This window comes from Acinonyx jubatus, chromosome B2 (assembly GCF_027475565.1).
Source record: "Acinonyx jubatus isolate Ajub_Pintada_27869175 chromosome B2, VMU_Ajub_asm_v1.0, whole genome shotgun sequence".
Classification (NCBI taxonomy): Eukaryota; Metazoa; Chordata; class Mammalia; order Carnivora; family Felidae; genus Acinonyx; species Acinonyx jubatus.
This window is the reverse complement of record NC_069385.1, coordinates 113,516,029-113,533,122: the sequence shown is the minus strand read 5'-3', so window position 1 is coordinate 113,533,122 and position 17,094 is coordinate 113,516,029. Positions and strand designations below refer to the sequence as shown.

The window sequence follows — 17,094 nt, the reverse complement described above, 5'->3', positions numbered from 1 at the left end:
TCTCACCCGGAATACTGCTCCCATTCTAGTGTAGATGCTCATTAACCCTCGTCTCTAACTGCTGCTTCCCCGTTTTCCTGTCCCCTGGTTCTCTTTTTTTTTTTAACGTTTATTTATTTTTGAGACAGAGAGAGACAGAGCATGAACAGGGGAGAGGCAGAGAGAGAGGGAGACACAGAATCCGAAACGGGCTCCAGGCTCTGAGCTGTCAGCACAGAGCCTGATGCGGGGCTCGAACTCACGGATCGTGAGATCGTGACCTGAGCCGAAGTCGGCCGCTTAACCGACTGAGCCACCCAGGCGCCCCCTGTCCCCTGGTTCTCTTACCGCCAATTCATTCTAGTTACTGTTGTAAGCACAATCTACCTGAACGAAGCACACCTTTAGCAGTCCTCTCTTCTGCATTAGAGGAGACCAAGGTTAAACTCCCCATCACGGCATCCAGGGACTTCCATAGTCTGGTCCCAGGTTGTCCCTCCAGCCTTCTCTCCAGCTTGTTCCCTGTTGTCACACTATACTTCAGGGGCAGCCCAGGGTACATTGTTGGACAAATCCTCCTCAGCCCCGAACCAAGAAGGGGAAGTCCCTGGACCTCCCACCCCACTCTCTAGTCGTGCCAAACCGTGAACACACCAAGCTATTTCACATCCCATGCCCTTGCACACGTCACTCCTGCTGCCTGAGGCACCTCCAAATACCCCTCCCCACCCTACATGGTGCCCCAGCCAGCATCTCATCTTTCAAGATTCAGTGTAAGTGGTACCTCCACCAAGTAACCCTTCTCAGCTGGAATGGTCGCTCCCTCCACTGTGTCCCCATTGTACTCAGTGAATACTTCTATGGTGGCATCTGGAATACTCTACTGCACTTATTTATTTATTTATGTATCTGTCTCTCTGGACCGTAACGGAGCACCATAAGTTCAGGAGCTTAAAAAAAAATTGTTAAGTGGGAGAGAGTAGATGCTCATTAAATGTGTGTTGAAGGTATGGATAAAAAAATGTTAGTGCCAACTGCTGGGGTTCATAGAATTAGTCTCTTTTCCACAAGATAGCTCTGCAGACATTTAAAGATCATTATCAGGGGCACCTGGCTGGCTCATTTGGTAGAGTATGTGACTCTTGATCTGGGGGTTGTATAAATTCAAGCCCCATGTTGGGCATAAAGTTTACTTTAAAAAAAAAAAGAGACATCATTATCGTGACCTCACAACCCACTTCCTTGGTCTTGTCATACCTGGGTCTTGTTTTATCCTTGGTTCCTTCCGTTGATACCCTGCCCACTCCCCTCCATCATGAATCAGCTTCCTGAACTCTTATCATCTAGTCATCTTCAATGTACCTCTTTAAATATGGATGCATGCGTCCTGACCAATATAGAGCACAAGAGGAAGGTCTCGTGGGTATATGGACACTATGCAGCCAGCGCAGACTAAGACTGCCTCACGTTTGTAGCAGCCTCATCCTAACGGCTCATACTAAGTTTGTGGTCAACTAAAACCACAGCTTTTTTTCACACAAACATTTCTCAAGCTTCACTGCCCCCATACTGTGCTGTACAATTGATTTTCTGAACCTAAATGGAGGGCATCACATTTATTCCCATTAAAACCCATCCTGTTGGTTTGGTGCCACATTAGAGGATGGAGAGATCATTTTAAATCTCACGTCTGCCTTCTGTCTTCTTTCAGGGCATTGATTAAAACAGTGAAATGTTGAAATGTCCAGGACTAAGGACAGAGTCAAAAGGTATATACTAGGAGCTCTTTCTCTCCTCTCTCCCATCCCTACTCTGGCTCCCCGTCCAGTCCATCAGCAGTATGTTTTCCATAGCCAACCACTTCCCATCATCCCCAGTGTCACCACCCTAGTCTGAGACCCTATCATGGCTTTTCAGGGTTATAGCACCAGCCTCCTTACTGGTCTCTCAGTTCCATATTTACCTCCCAATTCATTTCTCACACAGCCACCAGAGTGATCTTTAAAAAGTAGAAATCAGTTCATACCACTCGTTTGCCTAAGACCCTCCAACAACTCCTCATTGCTCTTAATTTTTAATTTGTTTATTATTAATGTTTATTTTTGAGAGAGAGAGAGAGAGAGACAGAGCATGAACGGGGGAGAGGCAGAGAGAGAGAGACACACACACACAGAATCTGAAGCAGGCTCCAGGCTCCGAGCTGTCAGCACAGAGTCCGATATGGGGCTCGAACTCACGGACCGTGAGATCACGACCTCAGCCGAAGTCGGATGCTTAACTGACTAAGCCACCCAGGCGCCCTTCCCCATTGCTCTTAGAATGAAACTTGCACTCCTTACACCAAGACCTAAAGGTCATATACGATCTGAGAGGTCCTGGCCTCTCCATCCCATCTCATACCATTCTCTGACTCCTTCCTCAAGCTTTGGCAACCCCAGCTATTTCTCTGTTCTGCACATACACCAAGTTCATTTCTTCTTTGTGACCTTAAATTTTCCCGAAATTCTCTTTCCCCAAGCCTTTGTAAGGCTGGCTTCTATATCACTGAGCTCAAATGTCACTTCGTCAGAGAGGCCTGAGCTCAAGTAGCTGCTTTTTGCCTAGCACAGCCTCATCACTATCTATTATTCTGTTTGATTTTCTTCATAGCATTTATCAGTAGCTGGAAGTTTCTTATTTATGTTATTGCCTGTTTCCCCCTGCTAAGATGTATACTTGATATAAGTAGGTATCTTGTCTACTCTTGTTCAGTGCCTAACACTTAGTGGGTGCTCAATTTATTTGTTAAATGGATGAATAACAGTGAGAATTATGTAATCAGGAGAAACGAAATAAATTTGCTATGACTTCCCTTGTATTAATAAAAATGGTTCTTGGTTCCTTTCTTACCATTGTTGTTATCAACTTTGGTTTGTTATCAATATTTTATGATACTATTAAAGAATCAAACAGAATTACCAGCAGTGAGTTAGGTCAGACAATAATTGGTAGTAAAAATGTATTATGTGAGATAACACAGACATGCCACTTAAAAACCATGTACTCTGAGAGACCTCTAGTATGATGTTGGTGCAGAGTTAACATGTCACATGTAGCTCTGTGGTTACAGGATTAGATTGTTTTCACATCACAAGGACCATTTATGAGGGCTGTTGCTCAATCAGGTCAAGTTCATGTAAATGTCTCTAACCTGTGCATTTATATATGCTTATTCTAGTGTAACATTAGGGGCAAGAATCATTCTGATTTTAAAATTTGAATTTTATTGACTTAGAGTCCCATTACAATGTCAGACTCTATAGTAGGAACTCATACTGTTGACCTGGTATCCAACATATTAAGTGGGCTAGAAATGGGGCTGCAATGGCTCAGTGGTGGCCCAGCCACATGTGAGGAAAATAGGACCATTCTTTTTACTATGTAAGCAAGGCCCTCTGGTCTGTATTTTGCTCTCTTCTCACCCCAAAGCCCCAGAATGAAATCTCTGAATTTGCATTTGTAAATTAAAAATGCATTAGAGCAGTAATCCCTGGCCCAGCCACACAGGAGCAGGAAACAGGAGAGAAGGGAAAAGTGAATTTCTTAACCATGCCTCTCTTCTTCCTTCTCGAAGGAATTGCAAGGACAAGGCAGAGAAAATGTCGTGGGGAGAAGTTATGTTTCTCTGCTGCGGTCCCAGTGTAGTCTCTTTCTAGGAGCTAAGAGCCCACCAACAGCAGTGTGGTCCTTCTGTGAGCCAAAGCTGCGGGGGGTCTGGAAGCTGGAATTCATGCTAACAAAACAGGGCAATGTGAGGGCCTTCCTACTGTGAGGAGCTGTCCCTAGTCCCTAACATGAGTCCTTCCTGCTTCGTGCAAGGGTACTTTTAGCCCCCACCTGGGAATGCTCCACTGACTCTTTGTTCTGTTTAAAAAATAACAGCTTTAGTGTGATTTAATTCACGTACCATAAAATTCACCCTTTCAAAGTGTACAATTCAATGGTTTTTAGTATATTCACGGAGTTGTGCAAACTGTCATCACAATCAATTTTAGAACAGTTTCATCTCCCCCAGAAGAAACGCCTTGCCCTTTAATGGTCATTCCCCATTCTCCCCAACACCCTCAGCCCCTGGGAGCCCATAGTCCACTTTCTGTTTCTATGATGGATTTGCCTATTCTGGACATTGCAGATACATGGACCATATAATACACAGCTTCTTTCACGTAGCAAAATGTTTTCAAAGATCATCCGGGTTGCAGCATGTATCAGTACTCTGTTCCTTTATTTATGGCCAAATACTATTCCATGGATGTACATTTGTTGATCCATTCATCAGTTAGTACACTTTTGGAGTGTTTCCCATTTGAGGCCACTATGACTAGTGCTGCTGTGAATGGATACGCATGTCCGAGCCTTTATGTGGACATACGTTTTCACTTCTCTTGAGTGTATGCCTAGAAGGGGAGTCTCTGGGTCCCGCAGTTCCTTTTTGACGACTATGTTATCCACGAGCTCCTCAAGTTCCAGCAGTGACTTTTAAGTTCTAGATCAGGACACACATGGTCTCCTGGATCCTTCATGCACATTAGCATGTACTGAACTTGTACCAAATGGCAGGAACATGGAAGTGAACAAACCAGATTCAGTTCTGCCCTCCTTACCATGCAATTAAAATACTTTCTTCTGAACCCTTTAAATGGCTTCATCATTTAGCCAGGCCTGAAATCCTCCGCTTCCTTGCTAAGTCTGTGAGTCCAGTTTCAGGGCTGATCAAGGAAGAGCGGTTCCCACATTTAGCTGAGTTGGGGATTCTAGCTATTCCACGTTTAGTCTGGAGGGGTCGTCATGCACTTCATAGAGAACAAACACTAGGCTGGGCATAAAGGATGACCCAGAATTCACCAGAGAAGGGGCAGGGGTTAGGGATGGACAATAAAGACCAGCATTTGAGGTAGGGGCAATAACATATGGATGTTTCACCAAGACGAGAAAGCACAGATCAGGTCCAGAGAACAAGTAGGGGCCCACGGCATTGAAAGCAGAGGGCGAATACAGAAGCAAGAGGAAAAGAGGTGGATGTGAAGTTTGGGGTCAGACTATAGGATCTTGCAGAGATCCTACAGATGTCGGGCAGAGACATCTGGATTGTGGGCAAGTGGTGGTATGATAGCTCTGTTTTATAATGGCAACTATAGAGGCAGAAAGGGAAGAGAGACAGGAGGTGGAGGGGGAGGCTGTGGAGACCAGCTGAGAGTCGGTGAGAAGACAGAAGCAAACACAATCGATCCAGACAATGGAAAGAAATGAGTTGAGTATGATTAGATGTTTCTAGGTTGGGGGAATAAATGGAAGTGAATATAGAAGAAGGCATTAGCTTGTGTGGGACAGCGGGGGAGAAGGAAGTTGAGAAGAGTGGACCCTGAGGAGTCTGTGAGACGGCCCCCTCGGGGTTCTCGTTAGAGGACACTGTGGGTCATCATGTGAAGCTGGTCGTGGAGGTTTCCCCATCCCCTGCTCTCTCTGGACGTCTACAGCCCCACAGGCTGCTGCTGTCCCTTGCTGACAGAGGATGCTTTTACGGGCAGGGGTAAAATGGAGAACCCCGGTGCTAGCTCTCTTGGCTCATATCTACACGAGTGCCTCAAACGTAAAGGAAACCAATGAGATACTTCCTTCATCATCTCTCTACACCAGCCTCTGAGAGACACAAAGACAAATGAGTGGGGCTGGCATAGTCTCTGCTTCCTAACAGATCAGTCATCCATGCATCTGGCAGGTACACTCCACCTCTCCCACCCCACCCCTTTCTCTTCCCTGAATGAGTTTTTTTTTAACAATAATTTTTTTATTGAATGTCTGACGTGTAACTTTGTATAAGTGTAAGGTGTACAGTGTGTTACTCTGATACATTTACATATTATCATATGATTGCCATTGTAGTGATATATATCAGTTACATAATTATAGTATAGCACTGTTGTCTATATTTATTATACTGTGCAATAGATCGCTATTACTTATTTACTACTTGCTGCAAGTTTGTACCCTTAAACAACGTCACTCTTATGCACCACCCCATCCCCTGGTAACTGCCATTTTACTTTGTGTGTGTGTGTGTGTATGTGTGTGCGCGCGCTTTACAGGTTTGGCCTTTTTAGGTGCCACATATAAACGATAAACAGTATTTATCTTTCTCTGTCTGACTTATCTTGCTTAGCATAATGTGCTCGAGGTCCATTGATGTGGTCACAAATGGCAGGATATCCTCCGTTCTCACGACTGAGTAATACACCATTATGTATACACACCACATCTTTTTTATTCACGGAATGACTTAGGTTCTTAAGAAACGCAGAGACTTTTTTGTTTGTCAATAGGCTGAAAGTTTTGCCTTCCAAGGACTTCCTAGGGAGACCTATGATGTAGAAAGTCCACTTTCCGGGGCTCAAGGAGGAGTTCAGTGAATTCTCAACCTGATTCAGGACACAGAACAATGAGTATGAATGTAGTGCTGACTCTCCCTTGTGTGCAGTGCATGCCAAAATATTTGTTGAAAGAAGCCCCTTTTATGCTTTCCAATAATTAGAGATGTAGAAGTAGCTTCAGCTAGAAGTATTTGGGAAAAACTCTTGGAGCCATCAGCACCAGTCCAACACCAGAGGCGAAGGTGGTCTTGTCTGCCCAGGCTGAGGAGAGTGCCAGAGGAGCAAACATGGAACATGCGCTACACATGGAACCTCCCGCCTAATCCGAACCATCCCGGCAGAAAAGGAGGGTAGAAACCAGGGAACAGCCCGGAAAAGTTTTTATCATGTTCCCTAAGAAACCTGAGATAAATAAGGATTCTTAAATAGAAAGAGATAAAAGATACAAGAGAGAGGTAGCATAGCATAAAGTTCTTCCCAGAAGGTTCCTGACTGTCATTGGACTTAGAGCTGAAGTTCATTTAATGAGGCCTTTTAAAATTTTTTTTTTCAACGTTTATTTATTTTGGGGACAGAGAGAGACAGAGCATGAATGGGGGAGGGGCAGAGAGAGAGGGAGACACAGAATCGGAAATAGGCTCCAGGCTCTGAGCCATCAGCCCAGAGCCTGACGCGGGGCTCGAACTCACGGACCGCGAGATCGCGACCTGGCTGAAGTCGGACGCTCAACCGACGGCGCCACCCAGGCGCCCCTAATGAGGCCTTTTTAAACGAGTCTCTCTGGATCACGGATTACTATCACATAAAGAGGTCAAGCTTCCTCCTAAAGCCCAGGCTTCCTCCTGCCTGCTCTAGCAAGCTCTTCCCAAGGGATGCTCCACTCATCCTGTTCCTGAATCCACCCAGTGAGGAGCTAGGCCTACAGGGTTTTTAATCCAAAATGTAGGCAGGGTGGTCACAGGTCCTTAGATGGGAGACTACTTCTCTACAGACCTGTAGGAGGGCTCGGGTTTTTGATCTCCTGGACAGAGAGCAAGAATTTGGTTTGGATTAGTTTCAATCTCATTTTCCACTCTTCCGTAGTGATAACCTTTATCTAATTAATTCCCTGTAAGTCTGAAAAACCTGTGTTCCCATTCCATTAAGAAAAAATGCCCCCAAAATATAATCCCTCATCATTCATTCATAAGTTCATTCATTCATTTGCTCACGAATCATTTCTAAGCTCCTACCACATGTCAGTCTGTGTGCTGCGTTTTGGTGATTCAGAAACAAATAAGACATAGTCCTGGACCTTCGAGGAGTATCAGACAAACCTGTAAATATATCTGAGGCCGTCTCTCCAGGACACAGTTAATTGCTGTAACCACAGCCTCAACACCAGCAGTGGGTATTTCCAGAGGAGCACAAAACCCCCTCAACCCCATTGTGTTACAGCCGGCACAGGGCTAGGCAGAGAGCAGGGGCTCGATGAAAAGCGATCCACAGCCATTGCACTATTAACGCGGCTTCACTTTGCCTGCCAAAGCCTTTCAATTCTTCCCTTTTGGCAGATAGAGTTTACCATGAAGCAATAGCCTTGCTACTAAATGACAGAGGAACACGCTCTGAGGGTGGATGACCTTTGTATTCATTTAAACAACTCAACCTTTCTCAACCAGAACAGTCATCCACCTCCACTTGTGAACCTGAATTCGGCTGCCACATTTGCATGCATAATGTACTGAAAGCCTCCTTTATAATGTTTACTTCTATGTTTCTTCCAAATGAAATCACTGAAGGGCAAATTTGATTTTCAAATCAGTTTTAAAACATCTGCCTTCTAAAAAAGTAAGAGTAAAGAGATAAGGCTTTTAGATTAAAGGCAAGGGCTAATTATTTTAACTGATACCACGGTGTCCATGCTAAAAATACAAATGTTAAAACATTTTTAATGCATACCCACCATCTACTGGATGTTAATATTTCATTAGGAAACGGCTTCCAGTCATGAGGTGTGTACTTAGTGACTGTAGAAGGAAGAGGCGAACTTCCTGACCCTTCTTTCAACACAGAGTCATTTAACCTTGTGCTTTAGCACCTCTATTTGTTGTTCTACATGACCACGTTTCTTTCAAATATAACTTAACTGTATACATTACAGCTTTTATCTTCAGGAAGCTCAAGGTATTTAATATATTTCATTTTATTTATTTATTTTTCACTCAACAATAAGAATATCAGAGGTTGCAGGCCTCTCTCTAGAGGTGGAGCTCCTCGTAGCTGTTTGGGCGCGGTTCATGGCAACAAATGAGAGTTTCCAGGGGCTAGGGAGAGGACAGAGAAGCAGCTGGCTCTACCTCACATGTAGGAGTTTATTAAAGCTCACATATATATTTTATATGCATAGCATACATGCATGTTGGTATCGGTACATCTGTCCAGCCAACACATATCCTAGTAGGACTTTAGAATTGTGGTATGTAAACTTTAGAAGGAACGTTAGAAATAAATCCATTGTACTTTATGTTTTACATAACTGTTTCACATTTTTGTTGATAACAATGAACTGTACTATTTTAATAAGTACAGTTCCCAGAGCCTACACATAAGCCTTTGGTGTTTTACAGAGGTGGAGACAGAGGTACAGGGAGAGTAAAGGACTTGCCCAAGGATGCTTGGCCAGTCAGAGGCAGAACTATGGTTGAGAGCCAAGCCTCCTGATTTCTAGTCCAGGGATTTTTATTCTGCATGTGCAATTAATGGTACTGTATTGCACACTTTCCCTTTCTGGTGGAAAGATACTGGTAAGTACTTCAAGAACAAAATCCCTAATATAAAGGCTGAGATTGAAATATTTTACATTAAACCCAAACAATTCCAACACAGATTTTCATTTTTTATCCATGCGCACGTTATTTCATCCACTAGCCTGTATCCTCCTTGGGGGCGGGTCTCTGCTGTCTCTACCAGCCGAGGGCCTGGGAAGCAGTAGGTGAACAGTAAACTGCTAACCCACAGGCAGCCTGCACTTCACACTCTTGGTAGTCAACTGGGGCCGCCAAGATGCAAGCACCAGCCCACTCCCATACGCTCTTGACTTTTGTGGTCAGGTGGATGCTTGCCTGGCATAGTTGTAACCTCACAGAAGGTGCCTCATAAAAATGGGTTGAATGAATCAATCAAGATCTGCACAGGCTTCCTGCCGGGAAAAAGGAAGCCCTGAGAAGGGGGCAGGTGGGCCTGAAGGGCTAGAGCATCGGCTGACATGAAGCCAAGGGCTGGCTACATTTCCCTAGCCCTAATCTTTTAGAAACAACCTTCAGGACTGATGTACAAATGCAGCTGTGAAGGGAGAAATGATTCTGAAATCTGAGCCTGGCGAGGAGGACTCGGTTTCAGCGTGAACTTCATTTGGCCCTCAGCAGCACTGGCTGAAGCAGAACAACTGAAGTCACCGATTTCTGGGTTTACGATAGAGAGGTCAGTAACGAGGATGAGCCTGACATGCTCACCTTAGCGGCGAGTGGCCCCAGACCTAAGGTGCACACCAGATGGAAAGGTCACTGAAGAACAACTAGAAATCAGGTCAAAAAAAAAAAAAGTAAACAACACAATTACAAAGATGTCTGTAACCAACACCTCCTATTTTTAGCAAAATGTCTGCTTTATCCAAAGCAGACATATGTGAATATTCCTTTGACCTTTAGATCTTCCCTTTTTTGTGCCGTGGCTCTCTCTGGCAGTCTGGTGAAGCCTATGAACCCCTTTCTCAGAATGTTTTCGAATGCATACAACCAAACATGCAGGGAAACCAATGATAATGAACTACAGTGCTGTCCACAGAGCCCATGGGCAAAAGGACACTGAAAGACACCTGGCAGGAGGCAAAAAGAATAAGCCTCATCACCTGACATAATTGTGCTACGTGGCATAAGACTTCAGAACCTGGATGGAACTGGAGACTCTAGACCTCCTTCTACCAGAATCCTCATTTCTCAAGAAAACATGAAGTTAGATGCTCTTATTAAGGGAAAGGAACGCCTCATTAAGAAACGATGACATCACTCATCATCAGGGAAATACAAATCAAAACCACAATGAGATACCACCTCACAGCCGTCAGGATGGCTAACATTAACAACTCAGACAACGGCAGATGACAGGGAGGATGTGGAGAAAGAGGATCTCTTTCGCATTGTTGGTGGGAATGCAAGCTGGTGCAGCCACTCTGGAAAACAGTATGGGGGTTCCTCAAAAAACTAAAAATAGAACTACCCTACAACCCAGCAATTGCACTACTAGGCATTTATCCAAGAGATACAGGTGTGCTGTTTCAAAGGGACACATGTACCCCCATGTTTATAGCAGAACTATCAACAATAGCCCAAGTATGGAAAGAGCCCAAATGTCCATCGACGGATGAAAGATAAAAAAAACTGTGGTATATATATATACACACAATACTCGACAATCAAAAAGAATGAAATCTTGCCATTTGCAACTACGTGGATGGAACTGGACAGTATTATGCTAAGAGAAATTAGTCAGAGAAAGACAAAAATCATATTTCACTCAAATGAGACAAAACAGATGAACATAAGGGAAGGTAAACAAAAATAATATAGAAACAGGGAGGGGGACAAAGCATAAGAGACTCATAAATACGGAGAACAAACTGAGGGTTACGGGAGGGATTGTGGGAGGGGGGATGGGCTTAATGGGTAAGAGGCATGAAGGAATCTACTCCTGAAATCACTGTTGCATTATATGCTAACTTGGATGTAAATTAAAAAATAAATAAATAATTTTTTTAAAAAAAGAAACAATGCTGACAGCGGTTTTTATATTGCTTTCCCCATGCCCTTTCGCCCATATCCTCCCTGGTATTTACTTTTCCTCCTCAGCTTCCCTTTCGAAACAGAATGGAGACCAGGAATTGGCAACACTCGTGCAAATTTTAGGTCTTCTCTTTGAAAATACAATTCTGTTTTTTCCACAGCAACCTCCCCTTTACTTTTCACTGTAGTAAAATTAACAAATCATCTGACTTATACATTGCTAAAGAACAACACTGGTCTGTAACATCATTTCGAACAACTTAGAAAGCTACCCCAACCTGCAAATCCAAACATCCCACACCCTACCGAAGGCTGAGCAATAACACCCAAGTCAAAGGTAGGGCAAACCACTTCTGCTTTGAAGGAAAGACCACTGTCATCACACCTGTCTGCCAACACACAATGTTCTGTCTGTAGCGGGGGGTCTCCATGTAAAGTTCCTAAGTAAGAGGATCACAAGAGCTATAAATCCTACCTTAATTAAATCAATCTTAGTACACCCAAAGACAACATGCTAGGCTAGAAATCAAATCCCAGGAAACAACTGGAAAATGTGGGCACCGGGTAATGGTAGGGCTCCAGAGGTTTTGGCAGAAAATGGGTCGTTCTATTGGCACTTGATTAAAAATCTGCTTCCACCTGGGTCAGTGCGTTTCACGGGCACGATTCAGCTCTGCATGTAGAGTAGCCGTGTCAATGGAAGGCCCCGCGGGAGGAAAAAAAAGAAAAGCAGTAGCTCCCCAAACCCCAGAGCCACTGAAATGGTATATCTGGATTCGTATCTGGGAAACAAAAGAGCTGCGAGAGTATGATGTACCAAATGGATGAGAAGCACTTTCTTTGAGCAACACTGTCACCGCTGTGGGGTCTGCAGGAAGCCAGGTCTCTGCCCAAGCACACGCTCCTCCCCACATCTCCCTGATCAGCGGTCTAACTTGGTAAAAGCGCGACTTGCTTGCTTTTTAGTTCTAATACATTGTCTTTATAAACCGCACGCTAGTTCTTGTGTAATTTCGATGAATCTTCAAGCAGACATGAAGAGCAAACAATCACTGGGCTTCAGTTTGCTTTTTAGGTGACACTTGGAAAGAGTCAGCTGATAAGAGAGTCTTTTTTGATGTGTAATATTGTTTTTGAACTAGACTACAGGCAAGTGGTCCATCTTCTCTTTTCCTCGTGATCCCACATGGAGCTCTGCACGCAGAGAGGATCAATCTATCACTCTGATGGAAAAAATGCAACCGTTTGTGCCAGAAAGGCACAATCGTCTTTTAAATGTGAGGTCAGCTCAGGCAACTTCTGCACCTTAGTTGCAGCCATTCACTGACATCCTGGTGTTAGCAGGTCAGACACACCGAAGTGCCAGGCAAGAAATCCGCAGGAAGGCCAGCTCTGTGACAGACAAATGGCAGTGCCCAGTGATCATGAAGTACCAGGGCTCCCATCAGCATGATTCATAAGATCTCCCTGATATCACAAACTCAACAGCTGTTGGTCTTGCTTAGGCCATCTGATAGGGATAAGTGGTTACCAAGAGGCCCGCAGAAACGAACGAATGAATAGATAATGCAAGCAGCATCGCAGAAAGGGAGAAGACTGTCTGATGAAAAGGCAATCTTAATTCATTACAGGGAAACACTGAATTTTATGGTCTTCTGAGCATCAAGGGAAAGTCAGGAGATGACTTTAAACAGAGGTGGAGGGATTTCAATGTAAAGCTTGAGTCCATTTCTTTTCTGAAAGTATTTCCCAATGATTAAAAAGAAATCATAGTAAGAACCCCATCCAGTCTTGACAGTGTGTGACTCGGAAGAGAAAAGTACACAGCATAATGGCCCTCTTCCTCTCAGGGAAGAGCACCAAGTCATCTAGGGTGAATTCACTTTATACCTAAGATATAATCTCTTATAGGAAATTTAAAACAATAACTTGAGACTTGGCAGTTTTATCATCCAAGCTATTGGGCTAAGCTTCAAGCTACTAATCCCTTGAGGAAAAGCATAGCCAGGAGACAGCTAAAACGAGCTTAAGAATGTATACAGTCATTTTATTATAAATGGCTACTTTGGAACCATTTTGTTTGACTTTGACTCTTTAAAGGCAAAGATTAGCCAATACATATTTTGGACACACTTGGAAAACAACCTGTCAATTTATCTGTGAAAAGAGAGATGACTGAAAATTCATGCATCATGTTGGTGAGGGGGGGGGGGTGGTTGCTGGAAAAAAAAAAACAACCCACATTTTGGCTATTGCTAAAAGCCAGGCAGAAACCTCCCGTTATCAAGGATAAGTGGAAAACTACTGCTTATTATATGGTATTCCACAGTTTACAGCAACTGCAAGTGCTCATTACAAACTGCACATCACACTTATCTTATCATCAGAGAGGGCAGCGAGAGCATGGGCACAGGCGTGCAACAAAACACGCTCAGTTTGCTAAGCATCCCTACGGCTGAGGTTATTGTTACCAATACAAAGGTGACAAAGAAGTGGACTGGCTGAGTTTACAGGCTGCAATCCTGCCACCTCCGGGAAGATCTGTGCTCAAAGGCACACTTGAACTTCCCTCCAGCAGGCTGAAGGGAGAAGGAATGATCTTTATTTATCCACTGAGGCCAAGCCCACTCCCTTCTATGTAGTATGTGTCTCCAGATTTAGCATGCTGCTTGCTCCCATAAATGTTATCCCTACTGAGTCATTCAGAGAAGATTTGGTCTAGCTAAGTGTGTCAGAGTCCACAATTGCCTCTATTTACATTTAGATCAAGGCCCTTCAGTTACTGCTGGTCCTGGGCTGATTGGAAAAGCTTAAATATAATGAGCCCATAGAGGAGGAAAGTGCCCACCCAGCACAGTGCCTGACCTAGCGCAGTGGCTCGAAGGCTGTCTGCTGTTAAGTTAATGGATGGATAAACAGCAAGTTTGGGGTTAACATGGGCCCATGCTCCACAGACTGGGGGCTTTAGCAGAGCAGTGATTCAGTATTAGTTGCAAGATAATCTTAGTTAAGGAAGTGGCAAAAGGAGAAAATAGTATCTGAGAGTATCAGGTGTTCCATTTCCAAATATGAATGGTTTAGAAGAATGTGCCCTATGTTCCCTTCTCATCTCCTCAGAAATTTATAAAGTTAATTAATATTAATGTAAGAATATGATATTAATGCACTGTGAAGGTATAAATTTGAAAATCAGACAAGAAATCCAACAATGAATGCATTTGTTGATGACAGTACACACCACGTCTTACGAAACACCTATTGTGGTTCTCTGTCCCCACAGGGCAATAGAACCACTTCTCTATGTATTTGAGGCCTTCAATTAGTCCACCTGGAGGACCTACAAACAGACAGAGGCTGTATATGAGGGGCTCAATGGTGCTGTGAGAACATGGACTTTAGAATCATACCCTCCTGTTAGTTGAAACCTGTGATCCAACGTTACATTAGTGGAGGTTTGGACTTTTATTTTATTTAGGAGAAATGAATTGAGAAGATTCAGAAACGTGAAGCAAGCCCAAAGCTTCCATGAGCCTCTCCTCCCCGCCCCCCCCACCCCACCCCGCTGCCCCCGGCACACCCTGGAGAAAAGTCTATACATTTCACAGCTCCAGCAGTCAGAATTTCTATTAAGCCTATGTATCTACTGCCAAGTCCTATAGAGAATTCAGTAACTCCCTAGAGAATAAGGAAGGAAAAAAGAACAATATAAATAAGTTACCTTCATCTAATAGCAGCAGTACCAACAGGAGCTGCCCTCCTTTGCCTGAGCATCACCCCCACCTAAGGAACTTATAGTAGAGGCTCTGAGAACCAGAGATAAGGAAGCAAGGGATATTATCCAGGTTTTTTCACCAGAGAAAAATCAGGAACTCTCTGGTACAAGTTTAATGTGCAAAATGCCTGGAAGGAGAAATACAAACAAGACGACTATTCGTCACCCCCTCCAGGTCCAGACTGTGAAGCCACATTACTGGGAGTGCAAACATTCTTTTGCTCAGTTTAGGTTTACTATGTGGGCTCTGTACTGTGGTATAAATTTGGATAAAGAGGTGAAAAGTGTATGAGCAGAAAGCACTCAGTAACTCCCTCCAAAGCAGCTGGTAAATGTGTGCAATTCCACATGATCACCAATCTGCAACTACACTTTAAAACTTTGTAAGAAATGTTTATTACTGATACTCAGTACGTAATTTACAACACCGTGGTGAAATTCGTACATTCCATTTCAAGGGCTTGTGAAAAGAAAATGTCAACTATGGGGGAAATATGCTTTATGGATCTTGGCTGAAAACAGACGAAAAACACACATGCAAGTCTCTTTTGGTAGAAGGGAATAATCTAATAAATAGCCTAATGAGCAGGGTAATGATTTTTTGTTTTTTGTTTGTTTTTTGGGTTTTCTTTTGTAGGCAATAGGAAGGAAAAGGGAAAAAAAACAGAGACTAATAGACTCCAAACCTGGATAATGAAGCCCTAGGTGATTTGATATAGAGACTAGGCTTTTAAAACCAATTTGTAAAATCGGAATTATGATACAGCTAACAGGCTGGATACATTAATATTCTGCGGAAGAAGTAGTAATGAGAGCAAGGTAAGAGATCATGTGAAAATATATGTGGATTTCTTTGTAATCTATAGTCTTCATCAGGCCTTCTGGAAGGTGAGTCTGCTTCCGACTTGTACCTTTATGTGATTTTCAAATCTGAAGTTCACAGCTTCCTTTGGTTGGGAGATCACCTGTTTTCCCAGGTACCACGTAGACCCGCAGTAAATGACTAGGTTCAAAATACATCTTCTCAGAAAAAGTCCCTAGCTGCATGGTATATTCTGATCATGTCTATATTCTCATAGCCTTCATATGACTGTCTCTCACCATGGGCTTATTGGCTATGCAGCATCCTGGGAACAAGGGATGCAGAATCAGGAGATCTGGGTTGGAATCTGGATCCGTCAGATGAGAACTTGAGAAGGCATTTGTACTCTGTATCTGTCTCAGAGTCCCATCTGTAAAATGAGAGGCTTAGACTATGATTTCCAAGGTATTTTTAGTTAAACTATTTTATGACTACAGGATCCTGTTTTGTATTTTATACTTTGTGGGTGTGGGTGTGATGGTTCCTAAATATTCAGAAATTGTGGACATCCTGTAAGTTCCTTTGGAACAGTGTCTTGTGTCTCCTAGTATTTGCCCTCACAATGTAGCTTTTATCTACCAGGGTCACTTAACAAATATTAGGCTGAATCAAAGCTGGCTGGGCTATGCATTTGATTACAGATGTAGTAACCAGAGACTGCTCTGGAAAGATCTGGCCTGTACTTCCAGGGGATAGATCCCAGTGCATCTTGAAAAATGGCTAGCTCTTTTTTTTTTTTTTTAAATATGAAATTTATTGTCAAATTGGTTTCCATACAACACCCAGTTCTCATCGCAACAGGTGCTCTCCTCAATGCCCATCACCCACTTTCCCCTCCTCATCCCCCATCAACCCTCAGTTTATTCTCAGTATTTAAGAGTCTCTTATGGTTTGCCTCCTTCCCTCTCTGTAACTCTCCCCACCCCCTGCTCCTCCCCCCTGGTCTTCTGTTGAGCTTTTCAGGATCCACACATGAGTGAAATCATATGGTATCTTGTCTTTCTCTTCCTGACTTATTTCACTTAGCATAACACTCTCCAGTTCCATCCACGTTGCTACAAAAGGCCAGATTTCATTCTTTCTCGTTGAAAAATGGCCAGCTTTTTAAAAAGCAAACTTCCTCCCAGCCTAGCCCCTTATTTTCTCCCTCCTCTGAGACAGAACCAAGAAAAAGTGAATGTTGTCCCAGCTACACAGAAACAAAGTACAGTGGGCATTCAGCAAAGGGAGCAGTTGGCTGTATTTAGGAGGAGA

General features: G+C 43.5%; 1 protein-coding gene across 4 annotated transcripts in view; it reads right to left on the bottom strand.

Moving 5' to 3' along the window:
- Nucleotides 1-17,094, bottom strand: part of BTBD9 (BTB domain containing 9) — a 413,472-nt gene that overhangs the window by 51,986 nt on the left and 344,392 nt on the right. The window lies entirely within an intron of this gene.